Source organism: Peromyscus californicus, unplaced genomic scaffold, assembly GCF_007827085.1.
Source record: "Peromyscus californicus insignis strain IS unplaced genomic scaffold, ASM782708v3 Scaffold_5__1_contigs__length_169319896, whole genome shotgun sequence".
Taxonomy (NCBI): Eukaryota; Metazoa; Chordata; class Mammalia; order Rodentia; family Cricetidae; genus Peromyscus; species Peromyscus californicus.
Genome location: NW_026294573.1, coordinates 101,101,348 through 101,110,555, shown reverse-complemented (window position 1 = coordinate 101,110,555; position 9,208 = coordinate 101,101,348). Strand labels below are relative to the sequence as shown.

Below are 9,208 nucleotides of genomic sequence, written 5' to 3'. Positions count from 1 at the left end.
TTCCTCTTACTGCTCCGTAACATCGTATCCATGGACAGCACCTTCTCCAACGTCCCGTGATGTTCCAGTGCAGTGGGTCTCAACTTTCCTAATGTACTGCGACCCTTTAATATAGTTCCTCATGTTGTGGTGACTCCCAACCACAAAATTATTTTCATTGCTACTGTTATGAATCATAATGTAAACATCTGTGCTTTCCAGTGGTCTTTGGTAACCCCTGTGAAAGGGGTCGTTTGATCCCCCAAGAGGGCCGTGACCCACAAGTTGAGACCGCTGCTCTAGTGGCTGTGTATTTACTGGGTTCAAATCTCACGGTAGTCTCGTTGGGCCGTGGGTTGTATATTTCCCTCTTTAATAGACACAACTAGTTTTCCAGAGTTGTTTGTCCTTCCACACACCCGCCTGGACCTGCACCAGGCTTGGGTTGCCCTGTGTCCCTGCCCACACTTGGTAGTGTCTGTCTTTTGATGCTTTGGACTTGCTCATAAGGGAATGACGACCTGGTGGAGGCAGTATCCTGCATCCTTCGGGCAGCGTGAGGATACAGTGTTTAGAGAAGTGGGAAGAGATGGAAAATGGGTCCAGTCATGGCCAGACGTTAGTGGTCAACACATAAGCAACGGAATTGACAGTGACGGAGGTGGAAGGAGAAAGGCCAAAAAGCTGCACCGTGAGGGGCATGTGGAGGCTTGAACACACATGGAAACAAACTAAGCTGGAGATGAGAGTGGTGTCCATTTGAAGGCAGAAGAAACAGACCCCTTCCGGACACGTGTGAGATGTGCAGAGGGGATGAAGATGTTCCCGGGGCTCGGGGCTCGGGAATGATGAGGTCAAGGCTGGAAACAGCTTGAGATCCACAGGGGTGAGGGTCTGAGTCAGGGGTGTGGCTGAGATCTCCCAGAGAGTTACGTGAAGTCAAAGCGAGGAGGAGGAGACGCTTGCCTCCAGGGGGCAAGCAGAGGACGAACTGGGGGAGACTGCATCGCTTCCCTCGGAAATGCTGGCATGGGCTGAGAAGCGTGAGTCAGGCACTCCCAGCCCCAACAACAGCCCAGGGTCCATCCAAGCAGCCGGGACTTTCTCCTCCTGGAGCTTGCTTGCATCACCGACCTGAGAAGATGGTTGTGAAATCCGCATCAGGTTGCGTACCTCTGGCAGCGTCTTAGGGACAATGGGCACCGAAGACTCAAAGCATCTTGGTGTTGGAGTCCTCATCGCCTCCACAACATTGGTGCCAATTTAGTTATCCCGCACCCCGGGCAGGGAACTCACAACTTCCCACGGCAGCCCACTCCAATCCTGGGCACGAAGGGATCTAAAACCAATCTCCATCACATGGGAAGTCAAGGAGAGCGATAAAGCTGTTCCTACTCCAGTGGGAATTGCCCTGGGTGGAGTCAAAGGCCAAAGACATCGTGGAAAATACTTTTCTACCCTACCTCCCCCCCCGCCCCCCCCCCCCCCCGCGCGCGCGCAACACACACACCCCGTCCCTTCCTGCTGGGCTTGGGGTTACAGAGCCGGCCCACCCCCACCCCCACCGACACACACAAAGCTGCGGGGATTGCATCACCATTTGCACACGGCCCCGGAATGCGCTCAGCCTTGCAGGCATTCCTCTGGCTCCTTCCAGCGGGGCCTACACCGCCTGGAACCCGGCCAGGGTCTCAGGGCTGAAGCGGTGCGTGCTTCAGCGCAGACCCACTAGGTTGGACACGTGGGAGGATGAGCGGCCGTGGGTGAGAACAGACCCGCTGCAAGCCGCTTCAAGCTTCCCTCCCTCGGTGTTACCCGCACCCTGCCCTGCGCTGGGCTCTGAGAAAGAGCTGGGCGGATCTGATTTCCCAAGGGCCCCTTGGGGCAATGGATGCTTTGAGAGACAGGCTCACAAGAAGGAAATGTGGGTCTGTTCTCTTTGGGCTTCGTTTTTAGAGGTTGGCAATGAGTTTTTTCAAAGTAATACCATTAAGTAGGTTTTTTGGTTTTGTTTTCAATATGATTGTATTAAAAGCTTGGTCTGGCCGGAGCCTGTGTCCCTTGACCTGCCTTGAATCCCTCCAGCCTTGTCCCCAGAAGCTGTGGGAAGTCGCCTCTTAGGTTAACTGCTATTACATTTCTCAACCAGATGCTGGGTCAGGGGTGACCGGCAGGTCTCCGCAATTCACATTCTCCACTTTTAAAAACTATTTTCCCTTTCTATTTTGTGTGTATGAGTGTCTTATCTCCATTTTGTATATGCACCACATGACTGTAGTGTCCCAGAAAGCCAGAGAGGTGTCAGATCCCCTGCAACTGGAGTTTCAGTGACTAACCATATAGGTGCAGGGAATTGAATCCAGGTCTTCAGGAAAGGCAGAGGGTGCTCTTAACCACTGAGCCATCTCTCCAGCCCCATAGGGCAATCTGAGGTACTATCTTCAAGAACTTCATCCATCTCCTTAGAGACTCTTTTTAAGTAGGACGGTGTCCACCACCTTCATTTACTCACTTGGGTATTCTGCATTGACCCCTTTATTATACGAACAATGAGAATTTGGCTTACACCACGTTCTTCGCCTCCTTAACAGTCTTACCGTAATTCTGTCGCAGTGTTCAGTGTCTCTGATAATATCACTATTTAACAGGTTTTGTTTTTTTCTTTGAAAGAGGGTCTCACCACGTGGTGGTGGCACACACCTTTAGTCCCAGCACTCGGGAGGCAGAGGCAGGCGGATCTCTGTGAGTTCGAGGCCAGCCCGGGCTACAGAGCAAGTTCCAGGACAGACACCAAAACTACACAGAGAAACCCTGTCTCAAAAAACAAAACAAAGAGAAGAGAAGAGAAAAGAAAAAGAAAGAAAGAAAGAAAGAAAGAAAGAAAGAAAGAAAGAAAGAAAGAAAGAAAGAAAGAAAGAAAGAGAGGGTCTCTTTAAATAACCCAAGGTGACCTGGAACTTAAGATCCTCCTGCCTCAGATTCCCCAGGAATAGGAGTAGAATTGTACACCACCTTGTCTGCCTAACACTTTCCCCAAGAACCTGGTGACCCTCCCTTTTCCAATTATATTATTGGGCTTATACAGAAAGAAGGCCTGGGTGAGGTGGGTGGCATTTCATTGTAGTGTGAGCTCATCTTGTGGCAGACTCTACTTTTAGGATCCTCTTCTGTGCCCGTAGCTGGTATCTTCGATCAAACCCTCTCTCTCCACCCGCCCCACGCCCTTCCTAGTATTGACCAACCTCTGCTTTTGCGCGATCAGCTTTTTAGCTTCCACATGAGTAAAATACATCATGTCTGTCTTGCTGTGCTTAGCATCTCTGTCGGTTTGAAAGAAAATGACCCCCATAGGGAGTGGCACTATTAGGAGGTGTGACTTTGTTGCAGGAAGTATCTCCCTGTGGGGGTGGGCTTTGAGGTCTCCTATGCTCAAGCTACACCCAGAGACATAGTTGCTTCCTGTTGCCTGAGGATCAAGATGTAGAACTCTCAGCTCCTTCTCCAGCACCATGTCTACCTGCGTGCTGCCATCCTTCCCAACATGATGAGAATGGACTAAACCTCTGAACTGTAAGCCAGCCCCAGTTAAACGTTTTCCTTTATAAGAGTTGCTGTGGTCATGGCGTCTCTTCACAGCCTAACTAAGACAATGTCTTTCACTTAACATCTTCCAGTTTCATCAGTATTGCAGCGAATGGCAGGAGGTTTGTTTGTTTGGTCAGGAGTTTGTTTATTCTTTGTTTTTTGTTTGTTTGTTTGTTTTGAGACACAGTTTCTCTGTGTAGCCCTGGCTGTCCTGGAACTCACTCTATAAACCAGGCTGGCTTTGAACTCAGAGATCTACCTGCCTCTGCCTCCTGAGTGCTGAGATTAAAGACGTGCGCCGCCGCCACCACCACCACCAGGCTGGCTTTTTGTTTGTTTGGTTGGTTGGTTGGCTTTTGGCAGGGTCATATAGCCCAGGATAGCCTCAAACTCCTGCCCTCCCAGCCCCACCTGCCAAGCGCAGAGATTACAGATGTGGACCAGGCCTGGTTTAGGATTGTACCTTTTTTAATGGTGAATAATGAATGCTATGTTGTAGATATATTAAAAGTTCCTTAGTCACCAAAATTTGTTTAGCTCCATAGCTGAACCAAAGGGCATAGTAGGTGTTATCTGTTTTGTATCATTGCTCTTTAACAACCTTCTTCACAGAAGTCCATCCTCATTCACCATTTAAGGATTTTATTTTTATTTTTTCTACTCACTCCTGTAAAACTCCAGCCTTCCACTGTATCCTGGAGTGTAGCCGCTAATGAACAGCTTAACCTTTTTTTTTCTTTATAGTAAACAACCCCAAAATTTAGTGGCTTAAAACTACAAACATCTTGCCTAGTTGGTGGTTGTCTTTAATCCCAGCACTCAGCAGGCAGAAGCAGGTGGATCTCTGAGTTCAAGACCAAATGGTCTACATAGTAAGTTGGAGGCCAGCTGGAACTACATAGTGAGACCCTGTCTAAAACACAAACAAAATAAACAAAAATATCTCAACCAATAAACACCTCTCCTTCTCACTCCTGGTTTGGTTTTGTTTCATTTTGTTTTCTTTTTCCTGAGCCCTGGCAGCTAGGCCAGGTCAGAAAGAGTTGGATGGTGTGAGATGGCCTCCCTTCCACATTCAGTTACTGGACTGACGTCCTCGGAGACTTGACCGTGACTGGCAAGCAGGCTGATCTGCAGAGGGCCAGTCCTGATGCACACGCCCTCCCACCTCACTTCATGCACGGACCCTAAGCTCTCCTAATTTAACGGCCGCTAGTTTCCCTTGCTGCCGCTCATTACTTAAGTGCTTTTTTTTTTGCATTTAGAAATGTTAAATGTTTGCATTGAAAATATTTTGTGTGTGATATATGTGCACAGACACCGGAGGAATGTATCTAGCAGCCCTGTTCCTCTGAGGCAGGGTCTCTCTCCGAACCCTGAGCTCTTGTTTTTCAAGACTGGCAATCAGCAAGCCCCAGTAAGCCTCCTGTGTCTGCCTCCTCAGTGCTGGGCTTACAGACACATATGGGACCATGTCTGGCTTTTCCTGGGTCCTGGGATGCAACTCTGGTCCTCATACTTGAGCTGCAGGAGCTCTTTTGGGGGGTTTCTTTCTTTCTTTCTTTTTTTTTTTTTTTTTGGTTTTTCGAGATAGGGTTTCTCTGTGTAGTTTTGATGCCTGTCCTGGATCTCGCTCTGTAGACCAGGCTGGCCTCGAACTCACAGAGATCCACCTGGCTCTGCCTCCTGAGTGCTGGGATTAAAGGCATGTGCCACCACTGCCTGGCTGCAGGAGCTCTTAATGGCTGAATCATCTCCACTCCATACACGTGCTCTAAAGCATCTTTCAATGTAAGTGAGCATGCATCTTGGCAAGAATAGGAAGGCAGGAAGGCTCAGCTGTTAGGAGAGCTTCCTGTTCTCGCAGAGGACCCATGTTCAGTTCCCAGCACCTACATGGTGACTCATAACTGTGTGTAGCTCCAATCCCAGAGGATCTGATGCCCCCTTCTGGCCTCCGAGGGCACTGCACACGTGGTGCATTTACATGCACTCAGGCAAAACACTCATACACACACAATAAGATAAATCTTTTCAACAATATAATAATAAATAATAATAAATAGGAAATTAGGAGAGGGGGAAAAAGCCCAGAGGAAAACTCTCTGGTCTCCCTAGTGTTCCTAGACTGTATCTGCCTTGCTTGGCTCTACCAGTTCTCTTAGATACAGACTCCTCCTCCACCCCCAGGTCTATGGACAGTCCTACTGCACACCACACACACACAGGCTCTGCCCTGCCAACATGCTGGCCTGGCCTTCCTCCTGTTCACCGCCCCTCCCCCCACACGCACACACCTCAGTATAGGCACTCACTCAGTAGACACAGTCAGTCTTGGGTTGCAAAGTGAGTTTTTATTGCTGACTCAACTGACCAAGTTCAGGGCTCCCACCCAGACAGCAGCAGGCAAGAGGCAGCTCTGGGGACACCTGGAGAGCAACCTCTGCAGTCACAGAACAGGTGAGTGCTCTACGATGCAAGTACACGGCCAGCCAGTAGATGGCGACAACGAGTGAGTGCATCCTGTAAGCAGAGCCCCTTAGTCCAGATGGGATGGACCGCTTGGGCCATTTCTGGACCAAGCTCGCTGGTGGCTCAGACCTTGGCCAGCAGCACCATGCACCAGGGCACCTTTTACTCCCGAGAGACACAAGACTATGCCCAAAGGTCTGGGAGAGCAGGAAACAGCAGGCCACTCTCAGAGGCAAGGCTTCAGCCCCAGTTACCTGCTTGAACATGCCAAGTTCAACAGCACATGTACGACGTGGGTAGGTTTTAGCTTCGTGATTCACGGGCAACATGGCAGGAAAGACCATGTCCTTTATCATAAAGGGAGGAAGGACACACAGTGGTGGATTTAAACACAGAGGTCTAACTCATTAGTTTACACTCACCCACATGTCAGACCCACTCCAGGTGGAATGGAGGACATTTTCCTTATGTTCCTGCTCCTGGTCAGAAAAAGTGCACAGTAGACTTAAGAGAACACAGCAAGCAGTGCCTTTCCCAGTAGTTCCAGAGAACCCTCTGCAGAGACACCACTGGGCTGGGGATGTGACTCGGGCACAGCACTTGCCAATGCAGGCAGGGGACACTGTTCAACCCACAGCACCAAGAAAAGAAGTCATCTTCACCAGTACGTGTGTCTGTCCTCCCAGAACTACCTCACATGTATAAGCTTGGATTTGTATAACCTCAGTTTGCACACGTGGACGGGAAATATAAAAATACGATACAATTTACTCCACAAATTTACTCAGTTATAAAAACCCTTTTATATCACAAAGAGTATCTTAGTATTTGTGTGAGAACATTAAAACTTTATTCTCAAATAACTTTTCTGGAACTCCAACACCACTTCCGAGAATCAACAATCTAGGTCAATGGTCCCAGTCTTTCTAAAAAGGACCAGTTAACAATACTTCAGCTCTGTGAGTCCATCTGTCACGGGCTTGGGTTTTTGCTTTGGTGCTTGAGTAGTTTTCAATTATATTCTTCCTCTGACAATGTAAAAACCAATCTGAGCACCAGCCAGAGAAAGAACAGGCTTTGGGAGACCAATGAGATGGCTCAGTGGATAAGGGCACTTGGTGACCTTAGTTCAATCCCCAAGATCCACTTAGGAGGAGAGAACCCATTCCAAGAAGTTGTCTTCTGACCTCCACAGGTATGTATCTGCACATGTACATGTACACACACACAATTAAGTGAATAAATGGAAAAAAAATGTATAAAGAGTCGGCTTTGAGCCACTGTTAGCCACAGTAGTCTGAAATATTGTTGAGATACCAAATGAGGTAAAATACTTAAACTTGCTTTGTGAGTCGAAGTCTAAGGTAAAAAATTATTACACATCTTTGTTATGTAACGGTTGCATATGTCTTTATTTTAGAGTAGTGAAGGTATGTGCTAAGGTGTCTATGTGGTCAGAAAACGTCAGGAAGTAGTCAGCTCTCTCCTCCAGCACATGGGTCCTGGAGAGCAAACTCAAGTGGTCAGGCTTGGTGGCCAGCACCTCACCTGCTGAGCATCTCACCAGCCCTAGAGTGTTATCTTTAAAAATCACGATGTGGAGTATGGTACTCTAAGGCTAGTCAAAAGCCCATGGCTCGGCAGTACTGTCTTGTGAAGTGGTCCTGCTGTCAAACTGCCTTCTGAATATTTAAGTTTGTTAGGTTTGAGGAATCATTTCTATAGTTCGTCTCTAGAGCACTTTCTCTGTGTAGAGCACCCGAGACCATCATGAGGACCAGACACAGCGCTCCCTCCTGAGTATGCAGCCGGCTCTAGGTGCTGCTTTCTGCTGAGCCTCCTCCTCTTCCGCTGATGGTCATTCTTACCTTCCCTTGGGAGAGGGAGAGGGAAAGGGAGGGAATGCAGTCGGAGGGGGGAAATATATGTATTTATGTTTGCAGCCACAGATCTGTGCTGCTCTCAACCTTCTCTTTTACATGCCAGGGTACAGAGCATAAAAGATTACAGAATGCTCAGTCCTAAGAGGAACTAACACGTGTACCACACCATCCTCCCAAGGTTCATGGACCATTACAAAAGAAGGGATGTACAGAGCGGAGGAGCCAGAGATGAGGGATGACTACAAGAATGTAGTATCTTCTCGACAGCAGGGCAGCTGCACTATGAACTCACAGTAGTTTGCCAGCAAGACTTCGGCCGGTCCCAGCCACCAAATCCCAGCATGGAGACGAGAATTAGGCATCAAATCCCACCCCTAGCCATGGAGCTATTGGCAACGGATAGCTGCTGGGAGAGGAAGAGAGATGTGTAAGAGCGCAGCCCCTGAGAAGTCAACCACGCCCTATGAAAGGCCACACACCCAAAATTATTGGGCAGAGCAAACTGGTCTTGATGGGTTCAAAAAAAAAGAAAGAAAGAAAAGAAACAAAGTTGGGTGGGTGGGCAGGGTTGGACCTGGGAAGAGTTGGAGGAGGAGTGAATATGATCAAAACATGCACAAAACTCTCAAGAACTAATAAAAAAGACTTAAAAGAGAGAGGGAGGCCGGGGAGATAGCTCAGTGATTAAGAGTACTTGTTCTTGCAGAGGACCAAGGTTTGAGTCCCAGCACCCACATGGCACTCAGAGTCATCTGTAACTCCAGTTCTTGGGGACTCTGACACCTTATTCAGAATTCCATTGGTGCCAGGCATGCAGGCGGTACAGATACATACACCCAAGAGAGACACTCCTGCACACAATTAACTCTACTGCTCTTGAGGAGGACCAGAGTTCAGATCCTAGCACCCATGCCAGGCAACTCACAATCTCCCTTCGTACCTGTTCTCATATGTAACACCCACATGCAAATGCACGCATACACATAACTAAAAACAGTGAAAATAATTTTTTTTTTCAGAGCTGAGGACCAAACCCAGGGCCTTGCACTTGCTAGGCAAGTGCTCTACCACTGAGCTAAATCCCCAACCCCGAAAATAAAATTCTAAAAAGGTAGGGCACATGAATTAGATAAGAGGATATAAAGCTAATTGTTTTTCTAGTTCTAATTCTGTACAGATCTTGTATTTCAGTGGTGGATAAGAGTATATAATATGGGGCTGGAGAGATGGCTCAATGGTTAAGAGCATTGACCTTCCAGAGGTCCTGAGTTCAATTCCCAGCAACCACA

The 9,208-nt window shown here is 48.2% G+C and overlaps 1 non-coding gene across 1 annotated transcript; it reads left to right on the top strand.

Moving 5' to 3' along the window:
• The first annotated feature begins 7,736 nt into the window (after positions 1-7,736).
• Positions 7,737-7,954, top strand: LOC128098129 (small nucleolar RNA U3). The gene has a single exon (XR_008214147.1). It is a non-coding gene; the product is annotated as a small nucleolar RNA U3 (small nucleolar RNA).
• The last annotated feature ends 1,254 nt before the right edge of the window (positions 7,955-9,208 follow it).